This window comes from Dermochelys coriacea, chromosome 1 (genome assembly GCF_009764565.3).
Source record: "Dermochelys coriacea isolate rDerCor1 chromosome 1, rDerCor1.pri.v4, whole genome shotgun sequence".
Lineage (NCBI taxonomy): Eukaryota > Metazoa > Chordata > Testudines > Dermochelyidae > Dermochelys > Dermochelys coriacea.
The window spans coordinates 349,731,960-349,752,016 of record NC_050068.2 but is presented as its reverse complement, the minus strand read 5'-3'; the positions used below and the strand labels follow the sequence as shown (position 1 = coordinate 349,752,016).

Sequence of the window (20,057 nt, the reverse complement as noted above, 5' to 3'; positions counted from 1 at the left end):
TGCCCAGCTCGAGCTCTCTGTTCCTCCTGCCTCTGTAGCAGATCCTGTGCCTCACTAAGCCAGTCTTCCCCTGGCTAATTGGGAGCGACGTGATCTTGTCAGCTCCCCTTTCAACGTGAATGTCCTAAATCCCTGTTTTTAATTTCCGTAATAGGGCTAAAGCTGAGCTGCACCTTGCTGCTGGCCTGCCCCCTTCCAGAGCCACCCCTGCTCCACGCCACCAGCCCCTTCCATTGACGATAGGTTGGGGAGCAGGCTGGGGTTTTAGGGACTGCCAGCTCCCTTTCCTGGTCCATGCCCTGTGTGTGCCCCTGCCCCTGGGGCTGTGCCCCCTCCAGAGCATCCCCCTGCCTCCAGCACCTCACACCCTGTTCCATGCTGGGGATTTCTAGCTCTCTCCAGATGGTAGGAAACGCAGCAGTGCCTGCTTAGAAGAACAAGCATTAGGCTACCAGAGCTCGCATCCCATCCCTTGGTTAATTTCATCAGCAGGCCTTGCTTCCACTCATGCAGCCCCCATCGACTTCAGGGCAAACAGCAAAAGGAAACCCCCATGGGGCTGGTGCTTTCTTTTGCTCATTCATGATGTAGGCTGCGTGGGCCTCCCGCTTGCATTTCACCCTCGCTACACCAGGAGCAGGAAGTTGTGTCTGCCTGGTGTTGGGGGAGGGGATCAGCTCTTTAACAAAGAGAGTTTTTCGCCTGACTGTTTGTCGGGCATTTGAGTTAAATAGGTGCTCAAGAGAACAACGTTGTTAAATAGGCTTCATGAAAAAAGGCCTTTCCCTCCATTCATCAGGTGTTTCTTCTGTCCTAACCTGCCAGATCCCCAGTCATCCACAGAGTCTCCCAGGGGCTGGATGCTGCAGTGTAAAAAACCGAGCAGCATGCCCCCAGCAGAAAGAAACAAAACAAAGGGCATGGGCCCAGCTGCTCTTTCCTTTGGCAGGGAGGCCTCGGAGTGCACCGGGGCAGAACGTGGCCCCCCAGTGCATCAGAAAAGTCAGGCAGCTCGTGCGAAGGGCCAGTGGCTTATTCCAAGTATGGAACCCCCAATGGCCTGGCTAATTCACCAAGCAGCCTGTTAGGGCAGCAGACCTGGTAAAAGGATCGTGGGTTTGGGACAGTCCTGGAAGGCAATAGGCAGTGCCGAGATCCCAGGGTATTTTCCCAACAGTGTCCCCTGCCTGATCCACACTCAGACCAATCCTGCCTCTGGATCCATGCAGATGATTTCCCTATGCGCCGCATGAGGGGTACAGTGCTGACTGCCCCAGTGTGGACTTGGAGAGGGCTTGGGGGTGTCCTGGGGCCCTTGCTGCCTGAGCCACACGGTCTGAGGCTTCGGACAAGACTTCTCCATAGCTGAGCTCTTCGGGCTTTACAAACGCCTGGTCTTTTGTGGGGGACAGTGCCATGCACCCCACACTGCTCGGGAATCTCCATGTGCCTGCTGCAGGAGAGCAGGCTGGGACAGTTTAATGATGTCCCCAGAGTCGGTGCTGCCCACGCCCATGATTTTATGGTGGGGCTTTGAGTGTTCTGGGCATTTCTTAAAGCCCCAGCTCCTGGAGTCCTGTGAAGCCAGGAGCATCACAGCTCCCATGGAACAGAAAAAGGGAGTTTCTACCCCAGATGGTTACGGATGGGAGACTAGAACACATAATCCCAGAAGGCTCAGAAGCCAGAAGGCGAAGAAACGGGCCCGGAATTGATGATTTCTAAAATCTGATTTTGAACGCTCGCGGTCATCGTAACTCTGTCTGGGATGGAGAGGCAGCTATGGGCAGGCCAGGATCCCCAAATTCAGGCAGTATCAGCGACAACCATCCTACCAGCATCCTCGTGACTACGTGGAGCTGGCCGTCACTGGTTCTGTTCTTCCCCAGCAGGAGGCACCCTGCTCCCTGACGCCAGCCACTCTGGCTGCTGTATCACAGCCCAACCTCCGCTTGTGTCCATGAGATGAGTCTTTCATTGGGGCAGGGCTATTGATTCTGCCAGTTTTGGATGTGGGCCCGAGGGACAGACGGGCTGACTGGTAGATGGAGAGATGCTGTAGATGGGCAGACAGACACATACTAAAGCTAGATCCAGCCGAGGGATGGGTAGAGAGAAGCTGTGGAGGCAGATTCTGGGCTAGGATGGGCCGATGGAGTAGGCAACACCCTGGACTGGGCCAGGTTTTGGCCCCCTGGCAGCCGGGCGCCCCATTGATAGCCAGGCAGGTCAGACGGCCCCGGGAGGCAGCTAGACCGTGCTGATCGGCTGTCATGGTTTGCTCCCCTCCCAGGAGATGAACACCAAGGAGAGGTACAACTCTTCTGCCAGGATCCGTGTCAACGTGCTGGACGGGGACGACCAGTACCCCCAGTTCCTGCCGTGCAACTTCCTGGCACATGATGGTGCCAGCGTGTGCGTCAGCCCCGTCTACACCGCAAACGTCACCGAGCAGGAGGTCAAGGTAGGCACCGGGGGACTGGCCCAGCATGGGGGGTAGGATGGGGGATGGAGCCTCCGGTGCCGCTGGGCAGAGCCTTTGCTACAACCCCTGCCACCAGCTGCGGCCAACTGTGCCCTTGAAAGCGGGACTAGGACATGCCAGCATCGGAGCAAGGCAGACAGTCCAGGCCATCTCCAGGGGGAGTGGGGCATGCTGGGAGGACAGCCACACATGGCCTGGAGGGGGTGGGGGGGCTGTTTTGCTCCCAGCTCAGGGCACAGCCTCACCTGCCTTTCTGGGTCTCCTCCAGGTGGGCCCTTTGCACTTCATCCCCAGCTCGGTTTACGCGGAAGATGGGGACAGGGAGCTGAAGGCAGCCATTACCTACGCCATCCTTGCAGGTACGGGGGTGCTGTGGGGACACTGGGACGCATGCCTGTGCTGCCGGCAACAGATGCGCCCCTCGTGGGGAGCCGGGGTTTGAACTCAGGGCCTGTGGCTCCAGGCTGCTCTGCGCGGAGAGCTAACGGAGCGCCTCCCTTTGCTGTAGCTATCCCTGAGCTGCAGGTAGAGCCTCTGGTAGGGCGAATCACCAGAGCACCATGCCCATGGACAAGGACAGGAAGACACACACGTACAGACATGCATACATGCATGTTCTCTGTGACACACCAGGGCACAATCCAGACAACGAGTAGCTGTGTCACCCCTGCCCTCTAACCTGGGGTGCTCTTTACACTGCTTTGCTGCTGTGGCCTCCAGTCCTGCACTGCTCACAAACAGCCTCCCGCATGCAAGTCACTCCCAGCGACATCTGTGCGTGATCAGCAGCCAGCCACAGCCCAGCTCTTACCAGCCTGGGTTCTCCTGCAGGGTGACCCAACACACCCCCAGTCCTCAGATTTCCCCCAGTAATGTGTGTCCCGTCCTGCTTGGCCCCCTCCTGGGCAGTCCAAGTTTAAATAAAGTTTGTCATTGAATTAATAAAGATGATATGCATGTGACCTGTTCCCCCAAACTCTTCAATTCGAACATACTGGATGAGATCAAACAAGTTTATTAGCTACAAAGAGAGATTTTTCAGGGAGAACATAAAAACGAGGCATGAGGCATAAAATAAGAAATAAGGCATGAGGCATAAAAGCCAGAAATGGTTCCAAGAAAAATAAAGATAAAACACAACTGGAGCCGGACTTAACAAACTCTGTTAAATTCACAGCAAGGTTTTCTCACCACATGCATTAGCAGATTACTAGCCGATCTCTTCGGTCAGGACTCCTCCCCCCATCCAACACTGCTCCCTCTGCCCTTCAGGTGATGTGGATGTAGTGGGCACAGAGATAGAGAGGGGTGTTCTTGGGGCGTCTCCTCCTTTTTTTATAGTCCTTCCCCCGTTTGAGAAGCATCTCCAGCTGGGAGCCTGGTGACAGGCTGTCTGGGTGGACAAGCTGTTTCTTTGCTAAGATGTAGATTTTCTGCGAAAGGAATGGCCCATCAGCCTTGTTTACACCTGCTGAGGCGTGAGCTTGCCCTTTGTCTCTGAGGAACTGGTTTGGCCGCTCCCCAGATATGGCACATGTGTTAGTAACACCGCACAGTGGACCTTTATAACTTCAATGTTGCCACACACATTTTACCAGGACAATAATGATCAGCAACTTATGAGTTTTCAAACTATACCACACAAGGCGTACTTTGTACCAAGTTTATTACAGCTGTGTGCAAGGGGTGAGTTCAGGGGTACAGTCAGACACACAGTATGTCACAGACATGCACACACAAATGTGAACAGACATGCACACACAGAGACATGTACTCACATGCCATGTGCACAGGCCTGCAGGCATACACAGATGTGTGCAGATCTGCACAAATGCCCACAAACACCCACACGGTGACTCTGGCAGGAAATTAAACAGCTGGGCAGGAAGGGGCTAAGCTCAGGTGACAGCAGATGGAAACGTGGGGATGGCAGGGACTGTCGGCCATTAACCTTGGCCTGGATCATCCAGCCAGGCTGCACGGCTCTAAGGAACGGGCTGAGCCTGGCTGGCTCCTTCCCCCACGCTCCCATTGCTGAATGCATGGAAGCCCCAGTGAAGCCAAACCCTGAAGAACGGAGGGCAGCTAGATTCTCTTCCCTCCACTTCCCTGGCCACTCCCTGCCTCCCGCAGCTCCTGCCACAATCCCCAGCTCCCCCTCCCCATCCCCCCCGTACTCTGCTCCACGGGCTTCCTGGGTCTGCTGGACCTAGGCCCTGCTATCGGGGGTGGGAGAGTTGGATAGCGGGGAGGTGGCGCAGGAACATGCCCCAGCCCAACCCAGTCACCCACTGAAGGAAGCTTCCCACACTAGTGCCCCCACCTGTCCCTGCAGATCCCCAGGAAACAGCCTGTTCCAGGGGCTTTTCCAGTTGGCAACTGGCCAGCAACTTAAGGGTTAATTCAGCCCATTTGCCTAGGTGACTGTGGCACATGCCACCTGGATGATTGGCTACTATTGGGAGCCCTCTGTAACATGTTAAGGCGCAGCTGTTCCCCTGGCTTCAGTGGGGTTGGCTCTGCTTGGCCGCATGTGGGGGACCCCAGATTCTGGGGTAGCCTGGAAACACCACCTATTATTGCAGCGGGGCTGTGTGTGGACAGTCAGCACTGCTCCCCGTGTGTCATTGGTACTATAGCACTAATGGTGAATCGGGATTCTCCTTTAATATAACCAGTAGGGTCCGGGGATCTTAGGGGCAAGAGGAGCCAAGCGTTGTGCCTACTGTTGCTTTGAGCAGACACCCTCGTGGGGTCTCTGGAGCCTGCATGGCTGTGTCCCCAACGGGTCTCTGGCTTTGGGCAGCATGCCGGGTTCTTCCTCTGTCAGGGAGCTGGATGCCAAGTTAGAGTCTGTGTCATGCCAGGATCCCCGAGCACAACAGAAACTTGAGCGCCAGCTTCAACCAGTGGGCAGTGGTGCTGAAAATGCCCAAGTCTTGGTAAGCCGGGGAGGCTAAGATGCTGGCCGATTGGTGCACTAGAAAGGGATGGATGGGAGATTCCCAGCATGCACTGCAGCCCACTCTCCACTCCCGCATTCAGCTGCCTTGCTGAGGGTGACACACGGTGGCTCTGGGTGGCACCCTGTGGCTCTGGGTGGCACTTGTGTCCCGTAGCTCTGTGTGGCACCCTGTGGCTCTGGGTGGCACCTGTGTCCCATGGCTCTGTGTGACACCCCGTGGCTCTGCGTGGCAGCCTGTGGCTATGGGTGATATTCGTACCCTGTGGCTCTGGGCAGCCCCCGTGGCTCTAGGAAGCCAGGGTGCCAGGTGCACAGCACCTGTCTCAGGAGCATGCCGGGATCCAGAGCTGCCCCCTTCCTTGACCTGGTCTCCTCTCCCCGCTCAGGGACGGACCACGGCAGGTTCCACATAGACAATGTGACGGGCGCCATCACCATGCTGCGGCCCGTGGAGAGCCGGAGCCACACACCCGCGTTCAGCCTCAGTATCATGGTAGGTCGGGTTGGGGCCAGGCTCTGGGCTCGGGCGCCCACGGGGGCCTGAACGGGACAGTCGGATCCTGAGACCTCAGCCTGCCCACTCTGTGCCCTCCCTAGGCCGCGCAGGTGAACGATGCCAACAAGTACGTGGTGACGGAGGTGCGGGTGAGGGTCCTGGCCGCCAATGTGCACCCGCCTCGCTTCAGCCAGCCCCACTACCAGGCCTTTGTGCGGGAGGAGCCCGGCCTGGCCGCGCTGGTGCTGACGTACAGCGGCCAGGTGCTGATGCTGCAGGCCACCGACGCCGACTTCCCCGACGTGAGTCACACCAAGGCAGCTGCATCTACCTGCCCTCTCTCTCCTGCCCAGGGCCCATGCCGCCTGCCCCCTCTCCCCTGCCCACAGCCTGTGCCCCCTGCCCTTCCCCACCCTGCCCAGGGTCCATGTCCTCTGCCCCCTCTCCCCTGCCCACGGCCTGTGCCCCCTGCCCCCGCCCTGGCCAAAGCCAGTGCCCTCTGCCCCCTCCCCGCCCTGCCCATGTCCCCTGACCCCTGTCCATGGCCTGTGCCCTCTGCCCCCTCCCCACCCTGCCCATGTCCCCTGACCCCTGCCCATGCCCATGCCCTTTGCCTCTTCCCCACAATGCCCAGGGCCCATGCCTTCTGGCTGTCCCCGCCCTGCCCAGGGCCCGTGCCCCCTGCCCCTTCCCCACCCCCCGCCAGGTGGTGATGCCCACTTGGGCACATACTCTAAGGGACCACTATCTATGGAGAACACCCGGCCAGGCGTCTGCCTACAGCTGCCTCTGCCTGACTCTTTGGCCAGGGCCCCGGCTGGCGTCCGTCTGCTCCATGGCAATCAGTGGCGCTGCTCCACATTTCACAGTCGAGGAGCCGACCCAGTCAGTGCCCCTGGGCGTCTGGCAGGCAGCTGCAGCCTGGTGCTGGCTGGCTGGGCGTGGGCAGCGCTTGGCAAGCAGCCTTTCCGCCGGGCATCGTGCAGTGCTGTGAGGGCGGCAGTGCCGGTGCGTCTCTGCCCAGCGTGGGGCTAGGAAACTCCCGACCCTCCGGGCGCTGGAATCTGGCCTGCTAAACCCGGGGCTCCACAGAGCTGGGGGGGCTGTTCTATGGGTGGGGAGGAAGCAGACTTGGCCCCCCCGAGAGAAGAATGAGGAGAGGTAAGACTGGCCACATGGTTCCCACTGAGGGATGGGGAGCAGAGTCCGTCTCACAGTCCCGTTCCCCCCTCCTGAATCTGGGCCTGCTCGGCCACCCCACCCCCATGAGATCCCGGCGCTGGGGCCTGCTCCCGCAGGGTCCCTGGGGGCACCTCTCGCCCAGCCCTGGGGGCCACCCATCCTGTCCTCCCTCCCGCCGTGTTCACCCTGCCATCCTGTGTGCTGCTCCAGGGCTTCAACCCGAAGGTCCAGTACAGCCTGACGCCCCAATCCAACCACACCCAGCTCTTCCAGATCATGCCGAGCGGGCTCCTCGTGGCCCGAGCCGACCGGCTCCGTGCCCTCCAGCAGTACTTCCTGCAGGTAAGAGCGGAGCCGCCATGGCTCCAGGCTGCGCCCGCCCTTCCCGGGCACCCGGGAGCCAACAGACTGTCTCAGATGTCTCTGCTTGGGGAGCGGGGGCCGACCCGCCAGCAGATCCCTTACTATCCCGGCAGCAGGGAGCCCTGGGCTGCAGGCCCTAGAGACTTCTCTGCCTTCTCCGGCCACTGACTGGCTCCGGCCAAGGCTGCATCTGCACGGCTCCTCGTGGGTTTCTTGGGGGCCTGCAGGGCCCGCTGGCTCCTTGCTCTGTGAGGCTATAGGCCCCTGCTGCTGAGGTCCTGAGCTGCTCGTGACATCGCCGTCCTTGCTGCGGCAAGCGGGCGTGACGGCACAAGCGGTACCTGCGGGCAGAGATCTCCAGAGCGAAACCAGGTCCTGGGAGCTCTGCCTGAGGATGGGCTGCAGGACGCGTCCCAGGGACCGTTCTCATGTGACGCCCCCCAAGCCCTATGCTGGCACGCGGCTTTGTTATGGAATCAGAGAATGGCAGGTTGGACGGGACCTCGAGCAGCCCTGTCCAGCCCCCTGCACGAAGACAGGATTAAGTCAGCCTAGACCAGCCCTGAGAGGTGTTTGTCCAACCTGTTCTTGAAACCCTCAAGTGACGGGGATTCCACAACCTCCCTTGGAAGCCAATTCCCTACCCTTCCAGTAAGGAAGGTTTTCCTAATATCGAACCTAGATCTCCCTTGCTGCAGATTAAGCCCATTACTGCTTGTCCTGCCTTTAGTGGACATGGAGAACAAATAATCCCCGTCCTCTTTATAACAGTCCAACTCCTGGGGGAATTCTGCACCAAAAAGTTTAAAATTGTGTGCCAAAAAGTTTAAAATTCTGCAAAATTCTGCATATTTTATTTGTCAAAATGCCACAATATAATCGTGCCAATTTCAATTATTTTGGTAATTTATTTCAAAATACCTGTCAGCAAGTATGTCCGTAACAATACAGACAACGAAAAAGATTCAGGAAATGTTTTTTTGACAAAGAGATTCCTTACTGAGCATATTAACAAAGAACTCGGAGTAGTTCACTTAATCTACAATACAGAACCATATTTCCCTCCCCCGTCAGAAGCAGTGCAAAGGCTTGGGGGAGTCAGAGGTAACGGAGGAGCTGAGGGAGAGGGAAGTAATTACTGGGAGCCTGGAGGTGAAGCTGAAGAGTTGTTGTTTGTGGGTGGGAGAAGTATGGAACTACTGGGAGGGTGGGGGAGGAAGGATTGTTAAGGAGTGGGAAAGCCTCCCCCATGCAGACCCTGGTTGACCCCAGCCTCTCCCATTCAGTCAGGGACATCTGCCCCTGTTCCCATGTGTTTCTGCACCCCCACTCAGCCAACCCCCTGTCCCCATGTGTCCCTGCACCGCCACTCAGCCACTCCCATACTCCTGATCCCATGTGACCCTGCACCCCCACTCCCATTCAGCCCCGGGCTCAATGCTGTTACCCCATTAGCTCTGTGCCCCTGCCCCATTCTGTCCCCCACTAGTCCTTCTGAACCCCAATCTGTGTGATCCCTCCAGCAGCCCTGTGTGACCCGTGCTGTCCATCCCACCCCCATATCCTGTGCCTTCTCACCTTGCTCCGTGGGGAAGGCAGCCTCTCTCCCTCTCTGGCTGGCTGCTCCGGCCCCTGAGCCAGTTGCCTTCTCTTCTGGTGCCACAGCAGCCCCTGGTGGATGAAAGGTATAATTGCAGTGCCTCTCTGGCTGAATCTATTTTCTGTGGGGAGAAAAACTAAATCTGCGTGGGACATAAATTCTGTGCATGTGCAGTGGTGCAGAATTCCCCCAGGAACAATCCTATTGAAAGACTGTTCTCAGGTCTCCTCTCAGTCTGCTGTTCTCAAGATTAACCATGCCCAGCTTTTTTCACCTTTCCTCACAGGTCAGGTTTTTTAAACCTTTTAGCATTTTTGTTGCTCTTCTCTGGACTCTCTCCCATTTGTCCATATCTGTTGTAAAGTGTAGTACCCAGACCTGGACAGGGTACTTAGCTGAGATCTCAGCAATGCAGAGGAGAGAGAGACAATCACCTCCCGTATCTTATATACAACACTCCTGTAACACACCCCAAAATGAATTAGCCTTTTTTTGCAACTGCGTCACGTTTGGTTCATATTCAATGTGCGATCCACTGTCACTCCCTGCTCCTTTTCAGCAGCGCTATCACTAGCCAATTATTCCCCAGTTTGTAGTTGTGCTTTTGCATTTCCATCCTAAGTGAAGTACTTTGCACTTGGCTTTATTGAATTTCATCTTGTTGACTTCAGACCAATTCTCCAATTTGTCAAGCTCATTTTGAATTCTAATCCTGTCCTCCAAAGTGCTTGCAACCCCTCCCAGCCGGGTGTCATCTGCAAATTTTATAAGCATCCTCTTCACTCCATTATCCAAGTCATTAATGAAAATATTGGACCCAGGACAGACCCCTGAAGAATCCCACTAGTAACATCCGCTCATTCTGACCATTAACCATTGATAACTGCTCTCTGAGTACAATTTTTCAACCAGTTGTGTACCCACCTTATAGTAATTTCATCTAGATCACATTTCCCTAGTGTGCTGATGAGAAAGTCTCAAAGGACAGTGCCAAAAGCCTTACTACAATCAAGATATATCATGTCTACTGCTTCCCCCATCCACACAGGGAGAAGTGGTAGATGTGATAAATTGTCCTCGTTTTATAGATGGGGAAACGGAGGGAGAAACTGCCCAGGGTTATACAGTGAGTCGGCAGCAGAGGTGAGAACAGAATCCAGGAGTCCTGGCTCTCTCTAAACACTAGACCCCACTCCCCTCTCACTGATGATAATAGAACCCAGGAGTCCTGACTCTCTGCTCCCACCTACTCTAGCCCCCCCAGATCCTACTCCCTTCTCAGAAATGGGAACAAACAAGAAGTCCTGGCTCCCAGCCCCCTGCTCTAACCACTAGACCATGCTGCCTCCTTTGCTGTATAAATCCAAGGTATGATTTACCCTGGAACAGAGGCTTTAAGTCTCCAAGAAGCCCTGTGGAGGCCTCACCCTGTGTGCATGCGGCTGTGAGGGCCTGTTCCCAGATGCCTGGCTCCTCAAGGCTCTCTCAGCACCGGGAATACTGAGCACTGCTTCCCTGCCTAGGTCATTGCACGAGACGAGGAGTCAGGGGAGACCACCAACACGACGGTCAACGTGGAGGTGCTGCGGCCGGGCCAGGCAGGTACGGAGCCGGCGGGACGCCCCGTGGACTGGGTCTGCCTCCGGGGATGCAGCCAGCTGAAGCTCTGGGGATGCGGTCTAGTCCCGGGGTGGCGGGTAGAAGAGGCCAGGGGAGGCCCTGCCCTCCCTCTGCCTCTCCCCATCCCCGCTCTGCCGACATGGGGGCCTCGTGGGAGAGGGTGGGGCCTGGGGGAGGGGGCAAAGAGGCGCTAGCAGTGGGTGGGGGGGAGCCTTGGGAGAAAGGGCAAGGCTGGGGGGCCAAGTGGGGCTGGGGGTGGAGCATGGGTGGAGCTTTGGGGGGAGGAGTCTGAGCGGGGGCAGCCTTGGGGTGGGGCCATGGTCCGGATGCGCCCAGCCTCCCCAAATGAAGGAGTCACGCGCCTCCCATGGTCTGGTCCATGGGGACCTGGGTGGCCCCATCAGCACCGACCCATGCATCCCCAGAGGAGGTCGCCGGGGAGCTTCCTCTGTCCTCCAAGGGCAGCTCTTCCAGCCCCGCTGCCAGGAAACCAACGGGACGGTCGCCACAGCCGGCTGGGGTCCAGAGCCCTCCCCCCTCCGGGCCAGGAGGTCGGCTGCGAGACACGAGCTCCAGGGTGCGGGCGGGCAGGATCCTAGCTGCGGCTGCTGCTCCGGGAACCCCGGAAAAGGCCGCTCAGCTATTGACACTGCCCCGAGATGCCTGCTGGGGCCGGGAGCTGGTGGCTGGGAGCGGCTGCACCGTCCGCGCTGGAGCCCACATGCACAGCGCAAATGGGCCGCGTCCCGAGGCTGAGCTCCGCCGTTTGCTGAGACGCTCCCTGAACGGGTCCCTGCCCTTCCCCCCGCAGCCCCCATGGACCCTTCCGAAGCCGGGCAGAGCCAGGGCCCACTGGACATGGGGATCCTCGCTGGCAGCCTGGGGGCGCTGCTGCTGCTCACCGCCGCCATCCTCGTCCTCGTCATGCATGCCATGAAGAAGAGGCAGCGCCATCAGCAGGCCCTGGAGAGGGCCTCCCTGGCCATCGAGAAGCACCCCAATGTGGTAAGGACCCCCACAGCATGGCCCTCTGCCCCCACTCCTGCTGGCTTTGCAGGCACTGGGGGGGCATTGGGCTGCCAGGCACCCTGGCCACGCCCCGCTGGGCGCTCTCACCAGGGCAGGGGCACGTTCAGTTGGCTCGGGCTTCTCCCAGAGTCCCAGGCCGGCGTGTGCCCGGGCTCACCCGGGCTGCCTTGTCCGCATGGACGAGGGGTGTTCCCTGGTGCGGCTGAGGGTGACTTTCGGAAGCCTGCCCCATGGAGAGCGCTCTGTGCGGGAGGAATTCCCCCCGGGCAGGGGGGGGCAGCACCAGGGCTGTTCACCAGCTGATGTGTGGAGGGCCCCCCAATGTGGGACTGGAGATAGCCCAGCTGTTCCCAAGTTGGAGACCGCGGGGGGCCTTTCAGTGATGGGCCCTGTCTACTGAAGCCTCATTGGCTGTCCAGGGCACACGTCCGCCAGCCTGATGCCTAGAGTGCCCCATACTTTGTTGCTTACATCGGGGCCCCCCGGATCAAGAGCTACCCTCTGGGAGATCCTGCCCCGGCAGGCTGGGGTGTGTAGGAGGGGCGATCAGTTCAGCAGAGGATGGTCCGTGGCAGAGGATGGGTGGGGTCCAGCCACTGTGGTTTCCCCACCCAGGTTTCCTCCTGAGGCCATAGTAGGAGGGTGCAGGGGTAGGCCTGTTGCTCTCCCAAACACCTCCTCCCCCAGCCTGGGCAGCAGGAGACACCGGTCCTGGAAGGAGAAAGGGATGCACCCTCCCCTAGCTGGGTTCCTGTCTCCTACCCCCGGCGGCTGGGAGTCGGGAGCCGGCTGGAGGAATGCCATGGAGAGCAGTTCCCCGTCTCGGGGGCATCACGCCTGTGGCCAGTGGCAGCTTGTTGTGCTGTGTGCCCAGCCCAGGGGGGCACCAGGCCCAGTGCTGTGTCTTTCCCTCTGCCTCGAGGGGACTGGGGGTGATTAACTGAGCAATGCTCCGGGCAGGGGTCTAATGGCAGGCACCTAAGGCTGAACCCCGGTCTCTCTTACGGGGCAGTTATAACCCCTTGCTGCAGGAGTCCAGAGCCCGGCAGGCAGGGCAGAAGAGGGAAGTAGGTGCTGGGTGTCCGTCCCTTGTTTAGGCTCTGTGTTGGACAGACATGCCCCTGGGACCTCCCCGGTACCGCTGAGCACAGGGCAGTGTGAGGAGGGGGACGGGGATGGGGGCACTCAGAGCTTGTCTACTTGAATACTTCGGGTATGTCACCACGGCATTGTGAACCCAGGGCTGGGGCACCAGGGCTTGTGAACGCCCTGTGTCCAAGCCCGCGCTTGAGTTTCCACACTGCAGTGTGAACCTGGGGTAACAACAGCTGCACCCGGGTCTCACGGCCGTGCCAACGCGTCCACACTGCAGTGTAAACCTGGGCTCAGGACCGCCCTTAGGGCAGCCAAACATTTGGGGCACCACCCTCACTGACTGCGGTGCGGACTCCTCTCCTCTCCAGCTCTTCCCCCGTGCTGGGCTAGCAGGCTTCCCCCCCACCCAACCCCCTGGCCCCTCCCCGCCACCCACTCACTCCTCATGGCTGGCTGAGGGTCCCGGCTCGGGCAGGGCCTCACGGGGCCAGGAGCGAAAGTTTGCATGTGAGTGAGCAGGGGGAGCCGAGCTGAACCTGGCCAGGCCGGGAACAGTGTGTGTGTGTGTGGGGGGCGGGGGATCAGCAGGGATCAGCAGCAGACGCGGGCTGGGAGGAGGGAGAGGCGCACACACAACCAGGCTGGGGAGGAGGGAACGTTAACGGGAAATAAAAGACGGTGGCGGTTGCTTTTCCTGCCCACTCACAATAGTCCAGTGTCAGCAGGAGGAAACGGACACTACACCAGCGGTTCTCCAACTTTGTACCGGTGACCCCTTTCACGTAGCACGCCTCTGAGTGCGACCCCCCCATAAACTAAAACCACGTTTTTAAATATTTAACACCATTATAAATGCTGGAGGCAAAGTGGGGTTTGGGATGGAGGCTGACAGCTCGCGACCCCCCCATATAATAACCTCATGACCCCCTGAGGGGTCCCGACCCCCAGTTTGAGAACCCCTGCACTAAACCCATGGGAGGAGGGGGATGTACCTGGAGCAGAAAAGCAGCAAGCAGGGCGGGAGGGGGAGGGAGCGAGCTCTTCGCCGGGCAGGAAGACGGACTCGCACTTGATGAGGCTGGAGGAGCTGAAAACTTTTATTTAGGGAAAAGGGCCATGGTTTTCTTCTTGGGGATCCAATGTCTCCAGGGCTGTCTCTCAAGCTGGCAGCATTTTGAACAAGGCAGAGTTCTAAACAGTGCAGAGCTGAGTGGGGTTTGAAAGGTCCCTTCAAGAGTGCAGCACCTTCTTCCTCCCCCGTGGGAAAGACCTTTAAAAACGGCCTTAAAGAATGCAAAACAAGAGCCACTGTTCAAATGAGACTTGGCTGGTTATGGCTCCAGCCCCACGGTTGAAGCATTGTTGAAACGGCGGGCTGAGTTATACCCACGGAGCCACGGTGTGGCAACCAGGGGTGTAAATCGGCAGAAAAAAAGCCTGGTGCCTGAATCGAATTCCTTTTCTGATTAAACTGCACCTCCCAAGCACCTCTTCACTTGTCAGGATGAGAGGGAAATGCTCCGTTTTAGGGAGAACGAAAGGCCATTTGGGAGTTGATGGCCCAGAACAGTGGCAGGAAAGGGCCTGGATGGGGGCTGGACTCAGCCATTGGTATCAGCTATTTCTTTTTTGTCATTCAAATGGATCTGGGGTCATGGCTGACATCCCAGCCATCATGTACAATGCTTCCCTGTGGCCTTTGGACATGCACACAGAGACATCTCACTGCCTAGCAGGGGAGGGGGAAGGCTGCAGGTGATCTCCCACCTCCAGGCAGCCAGTGGCCTATGCTGGCCACTGCCATGCTGGAGCCTCCACATTGAGTTATTGACAACATTTGCAGAATTTTGCAGAATTGTAAAATATTGTGCACAGAATTTAATTTTTTGGTGCTGAATTCCCTCAGGAATATGGGGCACTGAGCAGTTGGGGGGGCGGCTGTGAGAAGGGCGCTGGGCAGTTGGGCGGTATCTGTGGGTGGGAGATAGCTGGGCATAGGGATCTGTGGTGGAGATCTCTGGGTGAGGGGTCACTGGGCATGGGGGTTGCTGGGCATAAGGAGGTGAGGGGTACTGGGCAGGGGGACAGTGTGGTGGGGGAAGCTGGCAGCTCAGGGCTGGGTTTGGGGGTGCAGGTGGGAGGGAAGTGCAGTGGTCAGGGGTGAAGGCAGCACAATGAAACTGTTTTTAATAAAGTGCACGTGGCAAGTTTTCAAATACTGTAAGCTTATGGTTGTGTTGCTAAGAGCAAGTCGGGCATAGGGGCAGCAGTTTAATAATACTGCATAGGGCCCCATAAATCCTAAGGAGGGCCCTGCCTGGGCTTACAGCGACTGCACCTGGGCTCACAGCCGTGCTAACTTGTCCACACTGCAGTGTGAACCTGCCGTAACAACAGCTGCACCCAGGGCTCTCAGCCGTGCATGCACATCCACGCTGTACTACACAGCCCTGCCTGGTGGCTGTGGCTTGAGCCGCGTCCACACTGCAGCATGACGGGGCTTGGACGGGAATCAGGTTCTGTCCCACCCCTAGGCCCCCGGACCTGAGCGCTTGCTGATCCGAGTCAGGCTGATTTGTGTGTGGACGGAAGCGGGGCTTGGGCTCAAATCTGAGTCACAGCCCAGGCTGAGCGTGCTGTGTAGACACATCCTTTGTGCGCGGCAAGCAGAGGCAAGAATCTGCCCCCCAGTAGCCTGCCGTGCGCTGGCGTCTGACCTGGCTGCCACGCACTGCCCGTTCCCTGGCGCGCTTTGAGCCTCCCCACTGTGAAACGACCCAGGTGCGCTAGGGAACGGTTAGTGCACGGCGCCAGGGGCACACTCAGCACGCGGCAGGCTAGGCTTATGCCCCGGCTCGCCACCAGCTGAGTGTTCGTGTGGACAAGCCCCCAGGCAACGGCTTAAGCTCCCAGCCGTAAGCCCGGGGGGCGCCCCAAGCGCCTGGTGGAGCTGTGGGAGAAGAGGAGAGCCACGGCCCTGGTGTAAACGTGCAAGGGGCCTTGGAAAGGAATGGCCGTGAGACGAGGGGTGGGGGGCTGCCAGCCGCTCCACAGCCGAGGGGTGAGGGGGGCGAGGGGCCCGCTCAGCCCAGTGCTCTGCGGCAGCCTGCCCTTACGCTAGGCTTTTCTCCATAGGCGCCAAACTCACTTTTCCCTGGGTGTGCTCCCGCCCCTCTCCCCCCCAAGGCCCTGCCCCCATTCCACCCCTTCTCCCTCTGAGGCCCGGCCCCCATTCCACCCCCTCTCCCCCCCCGAGGCCCTGCTCCCACTCCACCCCTTCTCCCCCAAGGCCCTGCCCTTGCTCCGCCTTTTCCTGCCCCCACTCTGCCCCCGCTCTGAGACCCCACCCACCTGCCCCTCGCTGCTCTCCTCCTTCCCCAAGCCCCTCCCTGAGCTGGGGTCCCCAGTCAGCTGCACGGCGGCACCCTGGATTAGTTAATGGGGGGTGCTGCCAGATTAGCTGTGTCTGGGGATGCTGGGCACCCACTTTTTTTTTCCATGGGTGCTCCAGACCTAGAGCACCCACAGAGTCAGCACCTCTGCTCTTCGCTGTCCCTCTGTCCTGTTCTCCTGTTTCATTACACTCGGTCCCTGTCCAGCCTCGCCCATAATCATCCTTGGCACAGCCTGGCCCCTCGCCCAGCTCTGGGGACCCCTCACCCCTGCCTCTCATCTGCTCCCCGCCTAGCAGGGATGCCTAGGAATGCCACTTCCTCCCCAAACCATGCGGGCCTGCTCCTGCCCCACTGCAAGTCCGATGACCTGGACTGGAACAGGAGCGCTCCCGAACTGGGTCAGCTTGTTAGAGCAGATGGGGCTGGGAGCCAGCACTCCTGGGTTCTGTCCCCACTGCTGGGAGTGGGGTCGAATGGTTAGAGCAGGGGGCTGGAAGCCAGGACTCCTGGGTTCTATGCCAGCTCCCAGCATGGAAGGGGATACACTGCTTAGAACCCTGCTACTGACTTGCTGTACGACCCTTGACCAAATCACAGCATGGCTTTGGGCCTCAGTTTCTTCACCTATAAAATGGGGCTAGTTGTCCCCGGCTGTGCTGACCAGCCTTCCACACAAGAGAAAATGAGTCAGTTCCCTTCCCCTGGCCCCCGATGAAGCCACCCATGGACCCAGCACTACAGGCAGAGGCCTTGGTATGTGACGGCCGGTGTGTGTTGCTGTTTCACTGCGTTCTCATGCCTTGTGCTTCTCTCTTTCTCTCGCCCTCGGCTCGCCCTGCCGCCCGACAGAGCTTAAAGTGGTTCCAGCCGGTGAGTGCACAGCGGGGAGCATGAGCAGCGGGTGAACCCCTCCTTTGGGGAGGCTAGCTCCCTGGCCCCGCCCCTTCCTCCTAAAGCCCCGCCCCACCTCACCCCCTATTCCCCACTTGACCTGCTGTCGGAGCAGCCCCCGAAACCATCCTGACCCCAGGGCCAGCTGGCTGGCCCGAACTGCCAGCCTGACCCCCAGGCCAGCCTGAGATGCCAGCCAACCACAAATGCCCTGAGCTGCTGGCCAGCCCGAGCCACCCCGGGCTGCCCACTGGCCTGGGCCCTGAGCTCCAGGCCGGCAACCTGAGCTGACCCCCCCCCCCAGCTTAGGGGATAGGGGGAGCAAGGGTGGGGCCATGGCCTGGGTTAGGGGAGTCAGTTGCCCTGGGCTCGCAGACCCAATGCAGTGTAGACGTCCCCTTAGAGCATCCACTCAAATGAAGTGAGCTGTAGCTCACGAAAGCTTATGCTCAAATAAATTTGTTAGTCTCTAAGGTGCCACAAGTCCTCCTTTTCTTTTTGCGAATACAGACTAACACGGCTGCTACTCTGAAACCTGTCACTTAAATACTCAATGCCTACAACGAGCTCTGGGTAGATCGTCCCTCAGACAGCCAGGCCATGGGCCTAGTCACTGAGAATGAGGATAGATGGCACAGGAGCCTAGCGTCCGGCACCCCCGGCTCCAAATGCACCCAAGGTGCTCAGCACCTTTGAGCAACAGGCCCCCAGGTTTCCCTGGGGGCTGGGTGCCCACAATGCCACTGGGTCTGGCTGTGGCTGCCGGCTGGTGCTGCCCTCAGGGGGCTGCTGTGTTTGGCGGTGACTCCTGGGGGGACCCTGGTGGCTACGGAGCCCCTTGGAGGGACTGGCCGCTACTGGGCAGGAGGAGATGTGCTGCTCGTTCCCATGTGAATGCCCATCCCCCATGCTACCCCCTCCAGCATCCCCACCTCTGTCCTGGGGTCACCCCCACCCCAACCTCCTGCAACCCCACTCTGCCCTTCTGCAAACGATCACATACTGGAGGGGTCCAGGGTGGGGTCAGTGTGGGGGTTGCAACAGAGGCCTGCCCAGGCCCACCTGCTGGAAGAGGGGGTTGCTGAGGTTGGGGGGCGTGGAAGATGCCCTGAGGGCAGATGGGGGTACCCCAGGGAGGGGACGCATTGGTGCACAGTGGGGGAAGGGAAAGTATTGTGGAGAGGAAGCGGGTGGGCAGGGGGCAGGGGGATGGGGATTTTGCAGGGCTGGAGGGAGGGAGAGTTGAATTGATGGATGGAGGGGGTAGACGGGGGAGGGCAATGGATGGACGTCGTATGCAAACATTGGGTAAGCCCCGGAGCTCTACGCTGACCCCGGCAGGTGGCCGTGCGGCTCACACCTTATGCAGCGCCCCACCCGGGCAGGCACAGTTGTGGGGTGCACGGGGGTTGGGATCTCAACCCCTGGGGAGGGGGAAGCTGCCCTGACCCCGCCCTGCTAGAGGGGACCCGGCCCCAGCAGTGTGGTGCTAGCACCCTCTGCCCTGGCATGGGCTGCCCAGGGACAGGACAGATCCCGGCCCAGCCCGAAGGAGCTGCCTGCTAGAATGCCCCGGGCACGGTGAAAGGTCATGGGGGTGAAGTATTTCCAGCCTGGAGGCTGGACCCCACTGGGTGCCTGGTGTGTATAGATGGTGTGTGAATGGTGAGGTGCTGGGCCCCATTCTGACCCTGCTCCCCCAAAGTAAATTGGGGTTGCACCGTGTCAATCAGAGCAGGTTCCCCCGGGCCCGGCTGGCAGCTCCGTCCTGCTGGGCCCGCAGTTCAGAGCAAAGGGCTGACGGCATACTGAGGCGGCTCAATGACGCGATGATTCCTGCCCCTCGGCTCGGGGGCCCGGCTCTGCTCCCACCGCAGCCGATGGGAGTTCTACCGGCGACGCCTGTCGGAGCAGAGAGGGGCCGGCACTGAGTGTGGTGCAAAAATCCCACCCTGGGGTGTCAAGGTCGTGCTCCCCCCGAGCCTAGCGTGCATTCGGGGGCGTCTCCTGCGGGGGCAAGGCATGCCATGCTGGGCAAACCAGACGCGCCCTTCAGCTGGGCTTAGAAACGTCTCGCCAGCCGTGACGGACTGGGCTGATGAATTTCAGCTGTCTCTACGCCCGGATGGCACCGTGTCTCCATGCCAGGGCTGGGAAGGAGCCCTCTTGAACTGTATCTGCTATTGGCCCCCTCCCATGTGGGGTGCGGCGGGACAGCCTGGATGGGGGGAGCTGCCCTGTGCAGACGCTAGGCCCACTTCGGTCCCTTGCCTGGGTGAGGCAGCTTTCGGCAGGGCTGGCATAAGCGGCTCAAACGTGTCCAGGCCCCGAGGGGCCAGGATCAAGATTTTTATTATTGCTTAATTTATTATCATTTTTAAGTCAATTGTTGAATTTTGCAGAATCAACGTTGGGGTCTGACTCTGTTCCCAGCTGCGCCAGCGTCCCCCCCACTGCCCAGTGGCGAAGGCAGCTTGGGGGATGATCAACCCCTGTCCCCCCGCTCCCTTCCCAGCTAGCGTCAGCATGGGGGAGGGTTTTCTTTTGGCACACCCGCACTGTCAGAGCCTGACCCTTTCCCTCCATCCCACAGGTCAACGCCGGGAAGTCGACCCCCCACCCCAGCAACGTTTACTTTCAGAACGAAGGCTACAGCGACCTGGGAGACACAACGGTGGAGAGCTCCGGGGGCTGGGTGGCCCAGGCCACGCCGATGGGGAAGAGTGAGCCGGCAGAGACCAGCAAAGCGAGCCCTCTGGCCAACTCCGTGGGGAAGGCCGACAGCTTGCCGGGAGCATGGAGCGGGGCAGGGTTAGCGCCCACGGAGAAGGGAAACAGTGCCACCGCGATGCTCCCCAACGGGCAGACGCTCGACCCATCAGGGCGTAAAGACGCCTGCCAGGAAGACCAGGCGCCACCCAAGAAGTGCAGCACCA

The 20,057-nt window shown here is 59.4% G+C and overlaps 1 long non-coding RNA gene across 1 annotated transcript; it reads left to right on the top strand.

The window, feature by feature from the left end:
* The first annotated feature begins 2,759 nt into the window (after positions 1-2,759).
* Positions 2,760-6,129, top strand: LOC122457844. The gene is made up of 3 exons (XR_006277517.1): positions 2,760-2,844; positions 5,837-5,943; positions 6,048-6,129. It is a non-coding gene; the product is annotated as an uncharacterized LOC122457844 (long non-coding RNA).
* The last annotated feature ends 13,928 nt before the right edge of the window (positions 6,130-20,057 follow it).